The sequence below is a fragment of the Engystomops pustulosus genome, chromosome 7, assembly GCF_040894005.1.
Source record: "Engystomops pustulosus chromosome 7, aEngPut4.maternal, whole genome shotgun sequence".
Lineage (NCBI taxonomy): Eukaryota > Metazoa > Chordata > Amphibia > Anura > Leptodactylidae > Engystomops > Engystomops pustulosus.
Window position 1 is genome coordinate 94104552 of NC_092417.1, and position 22827 is coordinate 94127378.

A 22827-nucleotide genomic window follows, 5' to 3' on the forward strand; every position below is an offset into this window, starting at 1 on the left:
AGGAGCTATGGCCCCACTGCCTAACTGACCGAGTCCAAAATGTTTTATGCCAATTTTATTTTATTTGGAATAAACTTATTACAATTCTAAAGTTTACTAGGCTTAAGGCGATGGCGCCTGTGCTTCCCTTTTTTATTGCACGGCTTCCAGCAGATCATGTGACCTAAATGCTAGGAGGTCTGCTGCTAGCATTCCTTTTCCGTGGCATATCAGTTTAATGACGTAGTAGATTATGCCACTTTTTGCAACCCAATTTAGTATCAATACAATGAAAACTGAAAAGTTGTAGAATATTAATGAAATTTAGTACAGGCAATAGTCTTTGAGTGCTGGATTGTGTTCCACTTTTAAGACTCAAGTACTTTCCAGAGTGATTACAAAGCTTGTTTTGCAAACTGAAGCCATAAAAAATAATTTACATAATTGTCCCATTCTTATAAGCACTTTAATTAAATTGTCAGACTTTTCAAGGCTTCCTATCTGGACGCAGCTCCTCTGTCATATTCTCATTATACTCGTTCTTTTATTATTTTTGTCTCCTGATTGTGGCTTTGTTCCCAGATTGTGTCCCTATGGCATTTCTTAGATCAAAGCTCAGCGATTCTTGACATTTTTGATTTTTAGATGGAACTTGTGTATGAAATAGCTTATCACTGACACTCTTCATGATGAATAGAAAGTTCTCTAAAGTGTGGTTATGCAATTTTATCATTTTATTTGTACATAACAGATTTTCTATTGGCCTCAATTATTAACTCATTAGGCAAACTGTACTGCATTTAATTGCAATCCGCCTGAATCAGATCTTTTCCATTTCTTCAGACTTCACAGAATAATCTTTTCAAAGGAGCGATGAATTAGAGATGAATACAAAGATACCATGTACAAGCTTCTAGTACTATTCTTCATAATAAGCATGTGCCAAGCAGATGCTTAGGATATAATCAACCATGAAAAAGTTGATATTTGAAATTTCTTTCTATTTCGGATTTTTAGATGCAGAGTTTTTTGTTAACAACAAATATGGCACATATAAGGGTCCCAAATACGAGTTTACAACCACTACACCTACAGTGGGCAGTGTTCCATCTGCAGGTCACCATCTTTGTATCATGATACACTCTTGCTAAGGTACCACATCATACTTAAATTTAGAACAGATATCATGTGCCGACACGTCCATCCCTTTTAGCTGCATTTGGTCACTTGTTTGCCTCATATTAGAATACTTTCAGAAATGTATTTCCACAATCAGATGTCCAATATCTTGTGGTTCAAAGCCAATCAACAGAGATTCCCCATATATTCTCATGCACATTCATAAAAATTGGATCCAGAGCCTTCAACTCTATGTTCTGTACCATGGACAACATATTGAATAAAATTTTTTTCACAGCCATTGTGGTTAAAACATTAACACGAAAAGTTTCAATAACTGATATGAAATACCTGATTGCGGCAAGTGACTTGAGACAATTCTGGTCTCCTCTGATATTGTGCAAAAAAAACAAAAAAAACAACTTTCCCTTGATCCATGTAACCATCATATGTAATGTTGCCTACAATTTCTGAAATAAAAGCATATCCTGGGACATTTCACTCATTCTGTACATATGAAAGCTACTTACACCAGGGCCTCTTCATTCCCACAACTTATCATCCATGATAAGGATGATTGACAAGTTTAAAACCCATCACTTTAAATTATATATCCCCTTTAGAACATTCAACTAAAGTACATTTAGAGGGGATCACACATCTATTCAAATAACAAGTGTTACCAGGGGTTTTCCCAGAAAATACATTTATGGCATATACACAGGATACAACATAAATACCAGCTTCATTTATAGCAGGGGACCACTTTGGTGGGGATAACCGCTCTGAACTATTTCTCACTTAGAGACCATGATCTCTGCCATTGTAAACCTGTGTGCATCTAGGAGGCCAACACATTTAATGTTTGTTTGCTCCACTTGGTGTGTTTTTTGTTCAAAGCACTTGATAACCCCATAAATACAATGTAGAAGATCTGAATATCTGAAAGATGCAGGTTCCAAATGTTAATTCCAAGAACTGTAGAATCCATTTGCATTATCTGGAAAACATGGCGTTCTGTTGTTGCTAGCTGCTATTCTTCCCCCTTTCCAATGAGCTACATAACTATCACTGTCAGCATGCTGAACAGCTACTGTACTTAATATTGATGCACAATGACTAAACCCATGCAGGAGCATTATAATCTAATCATTTTAGCAGGATTGCTTGCTTTCTATTCTCCTGGATAAGAGCTCATGCACATCAATAAAACCATGAAATAAGTGGGTATAGAATCAACAATCTATAAAACTAATGGTGAATATGAATCCTTCAAAATACATTGGAAGTTATTAGAAGGTCCCAATGTTTTTAGAGGATGCTAAAAGGAAATTTATTTTCTATATTTAAAGCAACCTGTCACCACTTTTTTTTAACACACAAACACCGGCCAGTGGCAGGTTACCATAAAATAATCTTAATACCTTGCCTTGCCTATAGGCACATCCAGAATGATCGATCTAGTCAGAGGGGGAGTGGCCTTCTTCTGCTGAATCCCCATGCTCCTCCCCATGCCTTCTCAGCATGTCATGTAACCAGGGTGATATCATCTAAGGCCTTTTAGCTTTCCAACATTAGCAATCTGTACCACATGCAAATACCTGATGAAGTGAAATCACAGCATGCCTCCATGGAGGATGGGAAAGAGAAAGAGTAGAAGTTCATGCAGACATGATGTGATTTCAAGTGATCAGATATATGCATAGAGTACAGTAGTAGTGTTAGTAGGCTAAAGGACCTTAGATGATGTCACCCTGGTCACATGACAGTAATTTCTGAATGCTGAGAAGTCATGGGGAGGAGCTGCTGTATTTAGCCTGAGGACGCCACACCCCATTTGACATGCTCTAGATTTGGCAATATGCATGGCAAAGTTATAAAAATGATTTTATGCGGATCTGAGGGAAACTATTTTTAGCTTAAAGAAAGGTGTCAGTTAATAGGGCTTTAGGGTCAAAATGTGTTGACAGGTTCCATCAATAGACAATAGATAGCACATGTATTTATATTTTTTTAAGTTACTGACATGACTTTAAAATCTACAGTCGTTCAAATTTCTGCTATGGATTTGCAGTGGATTTCTGTAACGCTAGATAGCCATAGGCCACCTGTACATGTTCCAGTTTGTGCATATTTAAAGATAGATTTCTATTATGTATATTGCATGATTTGTGGATATTCCACAACACACACCTGTGGATTTTCACACCAATTTCCACAAGAAAGAAAAAAAAAAAACACCTGTACTGTCTACAATCAATTAGGAAAAATCTCATTTACATTAATGTTAATAAAGAATTTAACAGTAAAACTTAACCTGCATTTATTATTCACAATAATTCTCTACACCTCCTGTTTGGAATATATTCCAAGTTGTGTTAAACAGACCTAAACCTTGCAGATTTGGGTCCCCTAGACTTACTGCACTTCCTTAGAAGTTTGGGTTTGGCTCAAACCCCTCTGTGCTGTTAAAGTCGGCTCTTGGTGGTAGCTCTAATCATGGGCGTTAACTCTTTAAATCCCGCTGACAAAGTCGGGAAAGCATTTATATCTTTGTGGCTGTGTGAGCCAGCAATAGCGCAAATGTCATTGGGAGCAATAAACCTCCCCAAAATGGAGTCACTGGCGAGGATTTGTGTGGAGCTTCAGGAACAGATTTTTAAAATTCCGGATTGGTCAAAAACAAATTTTAAAGGGTCCTTTAATCACTAATTATATGGCATAACCATTGATGTGCTCCGCTGCAGTAATTACTTTCTAACATGGATTTGCTTTTTAAGGAGTAATTCTTCAATGCCACTCAATGAATATTTTACACCCACTACACCATTATTTAGTGATGTCCAAAACATGCCACCCAAAGGTTAAAGTGTGTCCCTCTTATGATCTGTGTACTAGAGCGGTGCTGGTTTTTGTAACAAAGTAGTCATGTTCTTATTTTGTTTTGTTTAAAATCACTCCTTGCTCGGGCCTTTCCCCTGAATTACTGAGTAGTAGAGCTGACAAGTAACAGTCAAATAGTAATGGCAAACAGTCTATCTTATAACCACCCCCAAGAGCAGTGCCTACTATGGCAGACAAAAACACTTTATGAACCCTAATAAAAGTTAATTAACATAGAACCAAAATAATTTGTTATTCATTATATATACTAGATTGGATGTGTATTGAAATTGCAGAGATATTTATATCACCCAAAACTGGCACAGTTATAGGAGAACAATGATATAGGAGAACAATGATTAGACTGTGGATTTACCAAAAAATTGTCTGCAATTCTAATCACATTGGAACCCTTTTTATTTAGTCTCAATTGTCTTAAGTTGTGTGAACTATGGGGTTGCATGGTGTCCCATTTACTTAAATTCCATTTTGAATTCAAAATGTATGAGGTTTATTAAAACTGTAAAAGCATTGTAAGATATTGTAGAGATGATATAAAGTTTAAAGAACCTGAAGTTTGCTACTCCAAGCTGCCATAATTCAGTGGCTGAAGGCATCAAACACCTGGAGTTGTGTAGCTCGACCCGTCAGCTTTGTTGGTCATGCTTTAACCACCCTTGTTCACCCAGAGCCTAAGAAAAAGTTTATTATACTATGTACTCAAATTTTATACCACTTTTTTGTGTTAGACCATCCCTGTGCCACTTGTTGTGTTTTGAAATTACAGGTTTCAGCTTCAATAAGGTTTCACAAAGAGACAAAAGCGGCTTCTGCATGTTCTAGTCCAAACAGTTATGTCAAGAATCTGCTTGAAGAACAAACCTACACAACATATCTTGTTGGTAACCAGGGGACTGTCTGTACAATACATAGTGAAGGCAACATATACTGGAGATTATATTATTGTAACATTTTAACCAAACAATCGACTTAAATGGGGCCAAGATATAGATTTTTCCATCTCTTTACACTTAGTCCTGATAGGAGGATGCAGATTACGCCCTCCTAGTACATCTTTTGTTGTTTGTCATACAATTTGTTATTTCATCATTGTGTTATAACGGTCCAAATGCTGAAAGGCAGCTTCCCGATACAGAGCTACTTCTGTGTTTAGAATTTATTTGAGCCATTATTTCATCATCCTGTCAATAATCAGGCTGACATTAGCCAAGTGTCTGGCAAAACATGTCAGGGGGCGGATTGTGTTTTTAAACAGTGGAATAGCCACAATGATATTTATTTAAAGTCTCATGCATAGTTCTTGAGGTCCAGCAGTGTTTATGATTTGTGATATATCCACATAGAAAGAGCTGATAAACTATAGGGCACTATGAAAAGTTATCAGCCCCTGAGTTTACCTCCCTGAAACATTGGGTCACAGAGAACTTTAAATATCCATAACTAACTATTAATAACCATAGTGACCTATACTTTGCTTGAGTGGCGAATTATACTTCCATGTTTTTAATCAGTCAAACTCTACAACCTTGTATTTTTAATACCCACTTTTTTTTACCATTATACGTTAATAAAAGAGAAATTAAAAGCTACCTTTCAAATAGAATTGTCCGGATCTGGGCATTTTTGACTATTTATGGTGGTTTATTATATGTTATGAATTGAGTTAAGAAACACAATGCAAGCTGAGCAGGGAGGATCTTCCCCTGAGCTCAGGTGTGTTGGATGTTTTAGGTCTGAAGCATCTAGGACGGAGAGAAGCTATTCCCCCCCTGCTGCACTTGAAATCCATTTCTAATCGCAATTCAAATGTAGCAGGTGAACACAGCCTGAAGGGTTAATAATTTTACTAATCTAACTGGGACAAAGACCTGTTTCAGACCTGAAGACTTCTCTCACTATTGCAATTCTGAGTTAAAAAGTTACTTTTTCCATAGAGAAACTAGAGAATGAACCTTTGATATAAATATGTGATTTTTCTTTCTCACACCAATCACAAACCTTTCAAAGCAATGACCCCAGACCGACCCACTATACTGCAAATAGCATTATAAAAATGGTATAACTTTAAAGCAATCATCATAGGAACATAGTTCCTGCAGCTTGATTACAGGTAATATCCTGAAAGCGCCCAGAAAATCTATTTTTCTCATTAAATCTATATTTGGTCACAAAGGTTAGTAGATTTTCTCTTCTGAGCAGACATGGATGAAATGCCCAGTCTGTAGAATTATGTACTCAACCATTCCAGGCTACAAAATCAAGGAATTCCAGAATTTTAAAAGAAAGTTTAGTAAAAGGCACAGTGTATATTTCTTCAGCATACAATCCCTTTAATCCAGAAAGACACATCCCATGCATTTTAACAGTACAACACAGAACTGCACAAAGCTGATAATGGACTGTATGATAATTTAGTGCTCAACATTTTGACACCATTTAGGTCACATGAAGGGCAAGAGAGCAGACAACCTATTTAATAATTCAACAGAATCCACCCAAAATGTTGTGAATTTTTTAATGTGGTTTCCACAAAGTATTTAACCTTTGAAACCTCTTCTTCGGCTTCTGTGCCGACTTTCCCAATTAGGGACATCAGAGGACAGTTCAGGAAATGTTCAGGATGTTCAGGTGTGAAATTAATAAGGACCCACAATCAATAGCGCTATAGAATGTAGTTGCACTATGATCAAAGATTGCAAGGAACACTAAGGGCGCGTTCACACGATGCGTTGCGCTTTTTGACACAATCCAAAGGCTTCAGCCTTGATCATATTCTGAAGTTACATTGTCTTTTAACAATTGCAGTGGAAATGCCGTGTAACCTTAGCATGTGATCAAGGCTGAAGCCTTTGGAATGCGTCAAAAACGCATAAAAAAACGTGACGCATTGTGTGACGTGCCCCCAGGGTGCAGCCACAGATTCAGTTTTTCAGATGCAGTTTCTGAAGCCAAAAGCAGGTGTGGATCATAATGGGTGAGGACTAGAGATGAGCGAACATACTCGTCCGAGCTTGATGCTCGTTCGAGCATTAGCGTACTCGAAACTGCTCGTTGCTCGGACGAATACTTCGACCGCTCGAGAAAATGGCAGCTCCCGCCGTTTTGCTTTTTGGCGGCGGGAAACAGAGCCAATCACAAGCCAGGAGACTCTGCACTCTACCCAGCATGACGTGGTACCCTTACACGTCGATAGCAGTGGTTGGCTGGCCAGATCAGGTGACCCTGGGATAGACTAGCCGCTGCCCGCGCTGCTCGGATCATTCTGTGTCTGGATGCCGCTAGGGAGAGAGCTGCTGCTGGTCAGTGAAAGCGTTAGGGTGTTCTATTAGAATAGTGTTAGGCAGGAGTGATTCAACAAGAACCCAACAGCCCTTCTTAGGGCTACAATAACGTTATACTTTTTTTTTTTTTTGTTTGCTTGTGGCTGGGCTTGCTGGCACTAGTAGTGCAGCTAGTACCATATTGTGAGGAATTTGCAGGGGGACTTGCTACCGTTGTGTTTAGCTCTTAGTGACACACATATCCACCTCAAACACCAAAGTGGGAAAATTTATTAGGGGTTTGATTTCAATTAGGCACAGTCTGCCATTTCCTTTTTATTTTACGTTTATTTTTTCATAACTCAGCGTCATCTCATCTGGCATAGCAGTGTGCTTTCATACTTGGCTAGAAAATAGCCATAGCAATAGGATAGCATTGTTTGGTTTTAAAAACTAAAAAACACAAAAAAACGTTAAAAAAAAAATTTAAGTTATATAACTTTCATTTTCAAAATGTTTAACCCGAGGGCTAGGGGTAGAGGACGAGGGCGGGGACGTGGGCGTCCATCTACTGCAGGGGTCAGAGGCCGTGGTCCTGGGTGGGGTGAGACACCACCTGCTGATGAGGGAGCAGGGGAACGCCGCAGAGCTACACTCCCTAGGTTCATCATGTCTCAAGTTACTGGGACTCGTGGTAGAGCACTGTTGAGGCCAGAACAGTGCGAACAGGTGATGTCGTGGATTGCCGACAATGCTTCTAGCCATTTGTCCACCAGTCAGTCTTCCACGCAGTCCACCCATGTCACCGAAATCGGCACTCCTCCAGCTCCTGCACCTCAGCCTCCTCCCCCCAGTCTGCCCCCTCCCAGGAAAATTTGGCATTTGAACCGGCATACTCTGAGGAACTGTTTTCTGGACCCTTCCCACAGTCACAAACCACTTGTCCGGTTGCTGCTGAGCAATTTTCCGATGCCCAGGTTTTCCACCAGTCGCAGTCTGTGGGTGATGATGACCTTCTTGACGTAGTGGAAGAAGTGTGTAAAGAGGTGTCCGACGATGAGGAGACACGGTTGTCAGACAGTGGTGAAGTTGTTGTCAGGGCAGGAAGTCCGAGGGGGGAGCAGACTGAGGGATCGGAGGATGATGAGGTGACAGACCCAAGCTGGGTTGAGAGGCCGGGTGAACACAGTGCTTCTGAGACGGAGGAGAGTCCTATAGCAGAACAGGTTGGAAGAGGCAGTGGTGGGGCCAGACGGAGAGGCAGGGCCAGAGCTGGTGCATCAGCGCCAAATGTGTCAACTAGTGAAGCTCCCGTGGCGAGGGCTCCCGCGGCGAGGGCTAGATTTTCAGAAGTCTGGATGTTCTTTAAGGAAACACCGGATGACCGACGGACTGTGGTGTGCAACCTTTGCCAAACCAGGATCAGCAGGGGTTCCACCACTACTAGCTTAACTACCACCAGTATGCGCAGGCATATGAATGCTAAACACCCGAATCAGTGGCACCAAGCCCGTTCACCTCCGGCCGTGCACACCACTGCTCCTTCCCCTGTGTCAGCTGATAGTCAGCCCCCTGCCCAGGACCCTGGCACAAAAACACCATCATAGCCTCCACGATCCTCCACAGCATCCACCAGCGTTCAGCTCTCCATACCCCAGACGCTGGAGCGGAAAAGAAAATATAGTGCAACCCACCCGCACGCCCAAGCCCTTAATGTCCACATCTCCAGATTGCTTAGCCTGGAGATGCTGCCCTATAGGCTAGTAGAGACCGAGGCCTTTCGCAACCTCATGGCGGCGGCCGCCCCTCGGTATTCGGTCCCCAGCCGCCACTACTTTTCCCGATGTGCCGTCCCAGCCCTGCACCAGCACGTGTCAGACAACATCTTCCGTGCCCTGACCAATGCCGTTTCTGACAAGGTCCACCTGACCACGGACACGTGGACGAGTGCTGCCGGGCAGGGCCACTATATATCGCTGACGGCACATTGGGTTAACTTGGTGGAGGCTGGGACCGAGTCTGACCCTGGGGCTGGTCATATACTGCCGACGCCGAGGATTGCGGGGCCTACCTCGGTCCAGGTCTCAAAGGCCTACTATGCCTCCTCCTCCTCCCACCCCTCCTCCACCTCCTCCTCCGAACTACCATCCGTGGGCATGGCGCCATCAGTCGCTAGCTCTAGGCACAGCAGCAGTGCCGTCGCTAAGCGACAGCAGGCGGTGCTCAAACTGCTGAGCCTAGGCGATAAAAGGTACACCGCCCAAGAACTATTACAGGGCATCACGGCGCAGACTGATCTGTGGCTGGCACCGCTGAACCTGAAGCCAGGCATGGTTGTGTGTGACAACGGCCGTAACCTGGTGGCAGCTCTGCAACTCGGCAGACTGACACATGTGCCATGCCTGGCCCATGTGTTAAATCTGATAGTTCAGCGTTTCCTCAAGACATACCCCAATCTGTCAGATTTGCTCACGAAGGTGCGCCGCATCTGTGCGCATTTCAGGAAGTCCAGCACAGATGCTGCCACTCTCAGGGCAGCGCAGCGCCGCCTCCAACTGCCCGCTCACCAACTGTTGTGCGACGTGCCCACGAGGTGGAATTCAACATTAACCATGTTATCCAGAGTTTACCAGCAGCGCAGAGCGATTGTAGACTGCCAGATGTCAACTTCCACCAGAACTGGTAGTCAGGTCAGTCAGCTTCCTCAAGTCTACAATGAGGAGTGGACGTGGATGTCTGATATCTGTCAGGTGCTGAGTAACTTTGAGGAGTCAACACAGATGGTCAGTGGCGATGCCGCCATCATCAGCCTCACCATCCCGCTGCTTGGCCTGTTGAAAAACTCTCTGATCAGCATGAAGTCGGAAGCTTTGCGCTCGTCACAAGAGACGGGGGAAGAAGATTCCCTTGTTGATAGCCAAAGCACCCTCTGGTCTGTTTCTCAGCGCATATCGGAGGAGGTGGAGGAGGATGAGGAGGAAGAGGAGGAGAATGTTGGCGAGACACAAGAGGGGAGCATTGCTCAGACCTTCACTGTTCAGCGTGTATGGGCAGAAGAAGAGGAGTTGGAGGAGGAGGAAATGGACAGTCAGGCCAGTGAGGGGAGTGAATTCTTGCACGTTGGGACTCTGGCGCATATGGCAGATTTCATGCTAGGCTGCCTATCCCGTGACCCTCGCGTTCAAAGAATTTATTCCAGCTCCGATTACTGGGTATTCACTCTCCTGGACCCACGGTACAAGCAAAATCTTTCCACTCTCATCCCTGGAGAGGAAAGGAGTGTGAGAATGCATAAATACCAGCAGGCCCTGGTGCACAAGCTGAAACAGTATTTCCCTTCTGACAGCGCTAGCGGCAGAGTGCGTAGTTCTGCGGGACAAGTAGCGAGGGAGAGTAGGCGAGCAGGCAGCTTGTCCAGCACTGGCAAGGGTACGCTTTACAAGGCTTTTGCCAGCTTTATGTCACCCCAGCAAGACACTGTCACCTGTCCCCAGTCTCGGCAGAGTAGGGCTGATCTTTACAGAAAGATGGTGAGGGAGTACGTAGCTGACCATACCATTGTCCTAAATGATCACACAGCTCCCTACAACTACTGGGTTTCAAAGCTGGACATGTGGCACGAACTGGCGCTGTACGCCTTGGAGGTTCTTGCCTGCCCTGCCGCTAGCGTCTTGTTCGAGCGGGTTTTCAGTGCAGCTGGTGGCATCATCACCGATAAGCGTACACACCTGTCGACTGACAGCGCTGACAGGCTGACGCTTATTAAGATGAATAAAGCCTGGATTTCTCATAATTTCCAATCTCCACCAGGTGAAGGAAGCTCAACCTGAATAATTTATGCACTCCTCCTCCTCCTCCTCATTTTCCTCCTTCTCCTCCTCTTTGTACACTAAAGCAGAGGAAACTGGCTATTATTTGACAGGGCCCACTGGCTCTAGCTATAGTACTTTATGCATTTAATTTTTCTGGAGGGCCACCGACCCGGTCCTCTGTTTTAAACAATTTTTGGGAGTGCCACATACAGGCACTCAATCTATTCAATTTTTCTGGAGGGCCACCTACCTGCTCCTCTGGTTTGAAAACTTTTTTTGGACTGCCACATACAGGCACTATCCAAATTAAATTGTCTCCATAGCAGCCTCCACACGTTGTCTCCATTGCTACCTCCAAAAGTCGTCCATATAGCTGCCTCCATACATCGTCCCCTTATCAAACGAGGTGTGTCAGGCAGAAATTTGGGTTGTTTTCATGGATTCCACATCAAAGTTGTTAACTTTGTCGCCATCCTGCTGTGTTATCCACAAAATATACTGGCAAACTTTTACCATTTAGGGATATTATTTCAGCGCTTCTTGCGCATCTGTTTACATTCCCCTCATCCGCCATATCCCAAACTTATAAGAACGCTACTACACTTAACTTGGTGCAGGCTGGGACCGAGTCTGACCCTGGGGCTGGTCATATACTGCCGACGCCGAGGATTGCGGGGCCTACCTCGGTCCAGGTCTCAAAGGCCTACTATACCTCCTCCTCCTCCCACCCCTCCTCCACCTCCTCCTCCTCCGAATTACCATCCGTGGCCATGGCGCCATCAGTCGGTAGCTCTAGGCACAGCAGCAGTGCCGTCGCTAAGCGACAGCAGGCGGTGCTCAAACTGCTGAGCCTAGGCGATAAAAGGCACACCGCCCAAGAACTATTACAGGGCATTCCACATCAAACTTGTTAACTTTGTCGCCACCCTGCTGTGTAATCCCCAAAATATACTGGCAAACTTTTATCATTTACTGATATTATTTCAGCGCTTCTTGCGCATCTGTTTACATTCCCCTCACCCGCCATATCCCAAACTTATAAGAACGCTACTACACTTGATCTTATACAAAAGGTTCTTAGAAGTGCTGTTTGGGGAGTAGCCTAGAGACAGGGGCTTGGATTGGCGAAAGCTTGCCTGGCAGCGGAGCGCCAGCTCCATGCCAAGATCCAACTAACATAGTTTTAACTGCAGCACCTTTAATCTACTACTAGTTCACTGCCTCCATACATGGTCCCCTTATCAAACGAGCTGTGTCAGGCAGAATTGTGGGTTGTTTTCATGGCTTCCATGTTAACTTTGTCGCCACCCTGCTGTGTAATCCACAAAATATACTGGCAAACTTTTATCATGTACCGATATTATTTGAGCGCTTCTTGCTCACCTCTCTGGTTCTCTTTGGTTCCTCTCTGCCACCCATTGGTTTGAAGCCTGAGTCCATTTAGGGTATGTCGCCATGACACTCTCTAGCCTGCTGCCGCTGCCTCTGCATGCCGTCCCCTATAGTGTCAGGGTCAATTATTGGATGTTTTAGATGCCATCTAGCTTCATTCTGTCACTCTGTCATGGCCATGCTGTTGCCCATAATTTTGGCATAATGGTGCGATTAAGCAGCCTCAGAGGCATCCATGCATGCTGCCCCTGCTGTTTCCTGTCCATTTCCGTGGTGTTTCCATCCTTTTCTGAGGTTCCCAGGTGTTTGGCCAAGCTTCCCTGTGCAGAGCCTTGGTCCCCTTGAAAAATGCTCGAGTCTCCCATTGACTTCAATGGGGCTCGTTATTCGAGACGAGCACTCGAGCATCGGGAAAAGTTCGTCTCGAATAACGAGTACCCGAGCATTTTAGTGCTCGCTCATCTCTAGTGAGGACATATTAAGAAATGCTACTCCTGCTATATTTGCACTCCACTCCTGGTTTGGGCATCAAAAACTGCATCTGAAAAACTGAACGTGTGGCCGCACCCAGAGGGCGTGTTCACACGTTGCATTTTGACCTGCGTTTTCATTGCGTTTGAAACGCATATACAACAGCTGAGGAGGGGTGATTTGCCCAATTACATCACTGTTAACATTTCCGTTTACGAAACGCATCGCAAACGTGATGTTAACGCGTTTACACATGCGTGTTGTTAACGCATGTGTTAACATTGTGTTTACAAACGTAAACGGTAATGTAATTAGGCAAATCACCTCTCATCAGCTGTTGTATATGCATTTCAAACGCAATGAAAACGCGACCAAAACGCAACGTGTGAACGCGCCCTGAGGGCACACTATGCTAGCGACGCGAGCACACAAGGGGCTGGGTTTGGGGCGAGCGCATATGAGTTTCCAGAGAACGCGACCATTTTTTGGACCATTTTTAAGCATGCATTTTAAGTCAGTTTAAAAACGCACCAGTTTTTGAAAGTTTGGCTGCTTTCAACCTATTTATTAAAATAATTGGGAAAAATGGACAAAAACTGTCAAAAATGTATGCGATTTTTAATGGACTGAAAACACATGCTTGAATGGACTAAAAACGCCATGTGTGGCAACACCATTAGGCCTCTTTCACACTTGGATTGCAGATCACATCAGAGTCTGATCAGGGTGCGATCAGGGTTTGGTCAGTGAAAAAACTGGCATTTTTCATCAGAATTCAATCAGTTTTCAGTCAGAGTTTGTTCAGTGTCTTAGTTTTTCACACACTTTTTTTGGTATTTTGAGGGCGCGTTCACACGTTGCGTTTTGACCTGCGTTTTCATTGCGTTTGAAACGCATATACAACAGCTGAGGAGAGGTGATTTGCCTAATTTCATCACTGTTAACGCATGCGTTAACAAAACCCATCGTAAACGCGATGTTAACACATGCGTTAACAAAGCGTTAACGCATGCGTTTTGTTAACGCATGCGTTAACATTGCGTTTACAAACGTAAACGGTAATGTAATTAGGCAAATTACCTCACATCAGCTGTTCCAAACGCAATGAAAACGCAACCAAAACGCAACGTGTGAACGCGCCCTCAATGTGTTTTTCACATGCAGATAGCTCTATCTTTTCCACGGCAATTGATCAGTGAAAAACGCATTGGACTTGCATGTGTCTCAGAGTGCAATGGTTTTTTGATGCATCTCCATAGACTTATATAGTGCATTTTTCAAGTGAGTGACTTGTAAAAGTAGAACATGCCGAGATTTAAACATGCGTTGAAAAAAAAAAAAGTGTGTGAAAAAAAAACTGAAAAGAACCATTGATTACAATGGGCCAGAGTGCAATGTAAGTTCTACAGGGCAAAAGCACGCACCGAACATGTGCGTGTAAAACACGTGTGAAAGGGGCCTGAGGCCGGCGCCACACAGGGCGCTTTGTCTGCGCTTGCAAACGCAAACAAAGTCGCGCCAACCGGGGCGGGCCTCGACCCTTTTGCATCGGCGTTTCTATGGAAACGCCTGCGATCGGGAACGAGCCGCTGGTGTTTCGCGTTAAATTAACTCAAAACACCGGCGGCTCGTTCCCGATCGCAGGCGTTTCCATAGAAACTCCGATGCGATCGGGCCGAGGCCCGCCCCGGTGGGCGCGACTTTGTCTGCGTTTGCGTGCGCAGACAAAGCGCCCTGTGTGGCGCCGGCCTTAGGTTTACATGGTGCCAGAATATTGATACAAAAAACAGCACAACTAGATCTATATTGTTGCTATATGTGAGATGATGGCCAGAAATATACAAATATAAAAATCAAGGTTTTCACTGACCTGCTGGACACACAAGACCCTAAAGGATCCACTAACCAGGAGCAGGATGAAAGGAGGATCTCCAATTATAATCTTTTGTTCTGATTTGCTTGTGAAGTAGGCCATTCACTTCCTGGTTAACCCTTTCATTGAAACATTCATTTCTTTGTGTAATGTTCCTTTGAGGGTGCGTTCACACTTTGCATTCTCATTGCATTTTGAAACACATTACAACAGGTGAGGAGAGGTGATTTGCCTAATTACATTACTGTTTACATTTGTTAGGCATGTAATAAAATTATTAATGTAATTAGGCAAATCAACTCTACTCAATTGTTGTAATGCTCTTCAAAATGCAATGAAAATGCAACCATAATGCAACATGTGAATGCAGCCTGAGGGCGTGTTCACACGTTGCATTTTGACCAGCGTTTTCATTGCGTTTAATACGCATATACAACAGCTGAGGAGAGGTGATTTGCCTAATTACATCACTGTTATCGTTTTCGTTTACAAAACGCATCGTAAACGCGATGTTAACGCATGCTTTAACAAAGTATTAACGCATGCGTTAACAAAGCATTAACGCATGCGTTTTGTTAATGCATGCGTTGACATTGCATTTACAAACGTAAACAGAAATGTAATTAGGCAAAATACCTCACATCAGCTGTTGCATATGCGTTTCAAACGCAACAAAAACGCAACGTGTGAACGCGCCCTAAGGGCGCTGTCCCACGTTGACTTCGCAAACGCAGACGCATTCAAAACCGCGCCCACCGGGGCGGTCCGATCGCATCGGCGTTTCTATGGAAACGCCTGCGATCGGGAACGCAAAACACCGGCGGCTCGTACGCGATCGCAGGCGTTTCCATAGAAACGCCGATGCGATCGGACCGCGGACCGCCCCGGTGGGCGCGGTTTTGAATGCGTCTGCGTTTGCGAACGCAACGTGGGACAGCGCCCTGAGGGCGCGTTCACACGTTGCGCTTTGGTTGCGTTTTCATTGCGTTTTAAAACGCATTACAACAGCTGAGGAGAAGGGATTTGCCTAATTACATTACTGTTAACGTATGCGTTTACAAAACGCATGCGTTAACACATTGTTAACACATGTAAATAGTAATGTAATTAGGTAAATCACCTCTCCTCAGCTGTTGTAATGCGTTTTAAAACGCAATGAAAATGCAACCAAAGCGCAACGTGTGAACGCGCCCTGAGGGCATGACGTGGTACCCTTACACGTCGATAGCAGTGGTTGGCTGGCCAGATCAGGTGACCCTGGAATAGACTAGCCCCTGCCCGCGCTGCTCGGATCATTCTCTGTCTGGATGCCGCTAGGGAGAGAGCTGCTGCTGGTCAGGGAAAGCATTAGGCTGTTCTATTAGAATAGTGTTAGGCAGGAGTGATTCTACAAGAACCCAACAGTCCTTCTTAGGGCTACAATAACGTTTTATTTTACTTTTTTTTGTTTGCTTGTGGCTGGGCTTGCTGGCATTAGTAGTGCAGCTAGTACCATATTGTGAGGAATTTGCTGGGAGACTTGCGACCGTTGTGTTTAGCTCTTAGCGACACGCATATCCACCTCAAACACCGAAGTGGGACAATTTATTAGGGGTTTGATTAGAATTAGGCAGAGTCTGCTGATTTATTTTTTTTTACCTTTATTTCTTTTTATAGCTCAAAGTCATCAGGCACAGCACAAAATCCAGTTGTGTGCTGTCAGTGTAGGTTAGAAACTAGCCATAGCAATAGGATAGCATCATTTTGTTTAAAAAAAATAAATAAAAAACACAAAATTTTTTTTTTTAAAGTTTACACTTTAATTTGGAAAATGTTTAACCCGAGGGCTAGGGGTAGAGGACGAGGGCGTGGACGTGGGCGTCCAACTACTGCAGGGGTCAGAGGCCGTGGTCCTGGGCGGGGTGAGACACCACCTGCTGATGAGGGAGCAGGGGAACGACGCAGAGCTACACTCCCTAGGTTCATCATGTCTCAAGTTACTGGGACTCGTGGTAGAGCACTGTTGAGGCCAGAACAGTGCGAAGAGGTGATGTCGTGGATTGCGGACAATGCTTCTAGCCATTTGTCCACCAGTCAGTCTTCCACGCAGTCCACCCATGTCACCGAAATCAGCACTCCTCCAGCTCCTCCACCTCAGCCTCCTTCCCCCCAGTCTGCCCCCTCCCAGCTAAATTTGGCATTTGAACCGGCATACTCTGAGTAACTGTTTTCTGGACCCTTCCCACAGTCACAAACCACTTGTCCGGTTGCTGCTGAGCAATTTTCCGATGCCCAGGTTTTCCACCGGTCGCAGTCTGTGGGTGATGATGACATTATTGACGTAGTGGAAGAAGTGTCTAAAGAGGTGTCGGACGATGAGGAGACACGGTTGTCAGACAGTGGTGAAGTTGTTGTCAGGGCAGGAAGTCCGAGGGGGGTGCAGACTGAGGGAACGGAGGATGATGAGGTGACAGACCCAAGCTGGGTTGATAGGCCGGGTGAACACAGTGCTTCTGAGACGGAGGCGAGTCCTATAGCAGAACAGGTTGGAAGAGGCAGTGGTGGGGCCAGACGGAGAGGCAGGGCCAGAGCTGGTGCATCAGCGCCAAATGTTGCCCGTAGTCAAGCTCTCGTGGCGAGGGCTAGATTTTCAGAAGTCTGGAGGTTCTTTAAAGAACACCGGATGACCGACGAACTGTGGTGTGCAACCTTTGCCAAACCAGGATCAGCAGGGGTTCCACCACTACTAGCTTAACTACGACCAGTATGCGCAGGCATATGAATGCTTAACACCCCACTCAATGGCACCAAGCCCGTTCACCTCCGGCCGTGCACACCACTGCTCCTTCCCCTGTGTCATCTGCTAGTCAGCCCCCTGCCCAGGACCACGGCCCAAACACCTCCCGTGCGAAAACCCCATCTTCGCCTCCACGATCCTCCACAGCATCCACCAGCGTTCAGCTCTCCATACCCCAGACGCTGGAGCGCAAAAGGAAGTATAGCGCAACCCACCCACACGCCCAAGCCCTCAACGTCCACATCTCCAAGTTGCTTAGCCTGGAGATGCTGCCCTATAGGCTGGTAGAGACTGAGGCCTTTCGAAACCTCATGGCGGCGGCCGCCCCTGGTATTCGGTCCCCAGCCGCCACTACTTTTCCCGATGTGCCGCCCCAGCCCTGCACAAGCACGTGTCAGAGAACATCATCCGTGCCCTGACCAACGCCGTTTCTGACAAGGTCCACCTGACCACGGACACGTGGACGAGTGCTGCTGGGCAGGGTCACTATATATCGCTGACGGCACATTGGGTTAACTTGGTGGAGGCTGGGACCGAGTCTGACCCTGGGGCTGGTCATATACTGCCGACCCAGGTCTCAAAGGCCTACTATGCCTCCTCCTCCTCCTCCCACCCCTCCTCCACCTCCTCCTCCGAATTACCATCCGTGGGCATGGCACCATCAGTCGGTAGCTCTAGGCACAGCAGCAGTGCTGTCGCTAAGCGACAGCAGGCGGTGCTCAAACTGCTGAGCCTAGGCGATAAAAGGCACACCGCCCAAGAGCTATTACAGGGCATCACGGTGCAGACTGATCTGTAGCTGGCACCGCTGAACCTGAAGCCAGGCATGGTTGTGTGTGACAACGGCCGTAACCTGGTGGCGACTCTGCAACTCGGCAGACTGACACATGTGCCATGCCTGGCCCATGTGTTAAATCTCATAGTTCAGCGTTTCCTCAAGACATACCCCAATCTGTCTGATTTGCTCACAAAGGTGCGCCGCATCTGTGCGCATTTCAGGAAGTCCAGTACAGATGCTGCCACTCTCAGGGCAGCGCAGCGCCGCCTCCAACTGCCCGCTCACCGACTGTTGTGCGACGTGCCCACGAGGTGGAATTTAACCATGTTATCCAGAGTTTACCAGCAGCGCAGAGCGATTGTAGACTGCCAGATGTCAACTTCCACCAGAACTGGTAGTCAGGTCAGTCAGCTTCCTCAAGTCTACAATGAGGAGTGGACGTGGATGTCTGATATCTGCCAGGTGCTGAGTAACTTTGAGGAGTCAACACAGATGGTCAGTGGCGATGCCGCCATCATCAGCCTCACCATCCCGCTGCTTGGCCTGTTGAAAAACTCTCTGGTCAGCATGAAGTCGGAAGCTTTGCGCTCGTCACAAGAGACGGGGGAAGAAGATTCCCTTGTTGATAGCCAAAGCACCCTTAGGTCTGTTTCTCGGCGCATATCGGAGAAGGTGGAGGAGGATGAGGAGGAAGAGGAGGAGAATGTTGGCGAGACAGAAGAGGGGACCATTGTTCAGTCCTTCACTGTTCAGCGTGTATGGGCAGAAGAAGAGGAGTTGGAGGAGTTGGAGGAGGAGGAAATGGGCAGTCAGGCCAGTGAGGGGAGCGAATTCTTGCGCGTTGGGACTCTGGCGGATATGGCAGATTTCATGCTAGGCTGCCTATCCCGTGACCCTCGCGTTCAAAGAATTTATTCCAGCACCGATTACTGGGTATTCACTCTCCTGGACCCACGGTACAAGCAAAATCTTTCCACTCTCATCCCTGGAGAGGAAAGGAGTGTGAGAATGCATAAATACCAGCAGGCCCTGGTGCACAAGCTGAAACAGTATTTCCCTTCTTACAGCGCTATTGGCAGAGGGCGTACTTCTGCGGGACAAGTAGCAAGGGAGAGTAGGCGAGCAGGCCGCTTTTCCAGCACTGGCAGGGGTACGCTTTACAAGGCCTTTGCCAGTTTTATGTCACCCCAGCAAGACACTGTCACCTGTCCCCAGTCTCAGCAGAGTAGGGCTGATCTTTACAGAAAGATGGTGAGGGAGTACGTAGCTGACCATACTATCGTCCTAAATGATCACACAGCTCCCTACAACTACTGGGTTTCAAAGCTGGACATGTGGCACGAACTGGCGCTGTACGCCTTGGAGGTTCTTGCCTGCCCTGCCGCTAGCGTCTTGTCCGAGCGGGTTTTCAGTGCAGCTGGTGGCATCATCACCGATAAGCGTACACGCCTGTCGACTGACAGCGCTGACAGGCTGACGCTTATCAAGATGAATAAAGCCTGGATTTCTCCGGATTTTCATTCTCCACCAGGTGAAAGAAGCTCAACCTGAATAATGTATGCACTCCTCCTCATTGTCCTCCTTCTCCTCCTCTTGGTACACTAAAGCATAGGAAACTGGCTATTTTTTGTCAGGGCCAACTGGCTCTAGCTATAGTACTCTATGGGGCACATTTACTTACCCGGCCCATTCGCGATCCAGCGGCGCGTTCTCTGCACAGGATTCGGGTCCGGCTGGGATTTAAGAAGGTAGTTCCTCCGCCGTCCACCAGGTGGCGCTGCTGCGCCGAAAATAATCTTAACGCCCCGGAATGCACCATCCCATAGCAGGTGAAGGTGAGCGCTTCCCAAGCGACACATTTCGGTTTTTAAATGCGGCGGTTTTTCCGAATACGTCGGGTTTTCGTTCGGCCACGCCCCCCGATTTCTGTCGCGCGCATGCCGGCCCTGATGCGCCACAATCCGATCGCGTGCGCCAAAAACCCGGGGCAATTCATGTACAAGCGGCGCAAATCGGAAATATTCGGGTAACACGTCGGGAAAACGCGAATCGGGCCGTTAGTAAATTACCCCCTATGTATTTAATTTTTCTGGAGGGCCACCTACCCGGTCCTCTGTTTTAAGCAATTTTTGGGAGTGCCACATACAGGCACTCAATTTATTAAATTTTTCTGGAGGACCACCTACCTGCTCCTCTGGTTTGAAAACTTTTTTGGACTGCCACATACAGGCACTCAATTTATTAAATTTTTCTGGAGGACCACCTACCTGCTCCTCTGGTTTGGAAACTTTTTTGGACTGCCACATACAGGCACTATCCAAATTAAATTGTCTCCACAGCAGCCTCCACATGTCGTCTTTTTAGCTGGCTCCACACGTTGTCTCCATTGCTACCTCCACACGTCATCGCCATAGCTGCCTCCAAAAGTCGTCCATATAGCTGCCTCCATACATGGTCTCCTTATCAAACGAACTGTGTCAGGCAGAATTTTGGGTTGTTTTCATGGCTTCCACATCAAACTTGTTAACTTTGTCGCCACCCTGCTGTGTAATCCACAAAATATACTGGCAAACTTTTATCATTTACTGATATTATCTCAGCGCTTCTTGCGCATCTGTTTACATTCCCCTCACCCGCCATATCCCAAACTTATAAGAACGCTACTACACTTGATCTTATACAAAAGGTTCTTAGAAGTGCTGTTTGGGGAGAAGCCTAGAGACAGGGGCTTGGAGTGGCAAAAGCTCGCCTGGCAGCGGAGCGCCAGCTCCATCTCAAGATCCAACTAACATAGTTTTAACTGCAGCACCTTTAATCTACTACTAGTTCACTGCCTCCATACATCGTCCCCTTATCAAACGAGCTGTGTCAGGCAGAATTTTCAGGTGTTTCACCAGATACATAGTGGAACTCGGCCCATCTGTCGCCGCCATGCTGGAGACCTGAAGTTGCAATCATAGCAGCGCAATATGGATGCCCCATACTGTCGCTCTTAATCATGGAACCATTTCCGTAAAAACAATTAAAAATAGAACCACTATGCTATTCCATTATTCCTAGGTGAAATATTCAAGCGACCCGGCCTGCTTTGAAAATTATAATTTTTTCAAAGTAAACGCTTTTGGCCCCCAGGCCCATTTTGGGTGGGGAGGAGCCGAGAGACAGGGGCTTGGACAGGCGAAATCTCGCCTGGCAGTGGACTGCCAGCTCCATCCCAAGATTAGGCAGCCTCAGAGGCATCCATGCATGCTGCCCCAGCTGTTTCCTGTCCATTTTGCCTCCACGATCCTCAACAGCGTCCACCAATGTCTCATTTCAACTCTCTATACCCCAGACGCTGGAGCACGAGAGGATATGCAGCACATCATCCCCTTATCAAACGAGCTGTGTCAGGCAGAATTTTCAGGTGTTTCACCAGATACATAGTGGAACTGGGCCCATCTGTCGCCGTCATGCTGGAGACCTGAAGTTGCAATCATAGCAGCGCAATATGAATGCCCCATACTGTCGCTCTTAATCATGGAAGTCGTCTCCATGGCTGCCTCCACATGTCGTCCCCATATCAAAAGAGCTGTGTCAGGCTCATTTTTCGGGTGTTTCACCAGATACGTTATGGAACTAGGTCACTATGTCGCCACCATGCTGTGTTATCGACCAAATATACCGTCAACCTTTTGTTCACATAGGAAATCATTTCACCTCCTTTGGTGAAACCTGAGTCCATTTAGGGTATGTCGCCATGACACTCTCTAGCCTGCCACTGCTGCCGCTGCCTCTGCATGCCGTCCCTTATAGTGTCAGGGTCAATTATTGGATGTTTTAGATGCTATCTAGCCTCATTCGGTCACTCTGTCATGGCCATGCTGTTGCCCATAATTTTGGCATAATGGTGCGATTAAGCAGCCTCAGAGGCATCCATGCATGCTGCCCCTGCTGTTTCCTGTCCATTTCCGTGGTGTTTCCATTCTTTTCTGAGGTTCCCAGGTGTTTGGCCAAGCTTCCCTGTGCAGAGCCTTGGTCCCCTTGAAAAATGCTCGAGTCTCCCATTGACTTCAATGGGGCTCGTTATTCGAGACGAGCACTCGAGCATCGGGAAAAGTTTGTCTTTAACAACGTGGACTGACATGGCCTTAATAGATGGGCATTTTTAGTAAATTTTCTTATGTAGTGGATTTAGAGCAATAACTTGTTTGTGTACTACCTTTAAAATTTTTGCAGCATTTTTTTTTTGTGACACATAGGGTTAGGTATACATATATATATATATATATATATATATATATATATATGTATATATATAGTGTGTATTTTTTATTTTTATGTCCCCCATGTGGTCATAAAAGACCCTCAGTACCAGCTCCTTGATTCACTGCATTGTGCTACTTAAGCCCTCTGCAGTGAGGAAAGTTGAGGTGGTAATAAACTGATTTGCCTAGCCCCTAGGGCAGTGGTGGCGAACCTAT

The 22827-nt window shown here is 45.9% G+C and overlaps 1 protein-coding gene across 3 annotated transcripts in view; it reads right to left on the bottom strand.

Annotated features, from left to right (window-relative positions):
• Positions 1–22827, bottom strand: part of LOC140070595 (DNA topoisomerase I, mitochondrial-like) — a 166364-nt gene that overhangs the window by 133196 nt on the left and 10341 nt on the right. For 2 of the 3 annotated variants that reach the window (XM_072117265.1, XM_072117263.1), the window contains exon 1: positions 14808–14960. The exons of the other annotated variant lie outside the window; for it this stretch is intronic. The gene's annotated coding sequence lies outside the window, so the exon portion shown is untranslated. Of the gene's footprint in view, positions 1–14807; positions 14961–22827 lie in introns of those variants that run through there. 3 annotated transcript variants of the gene reach the window in all.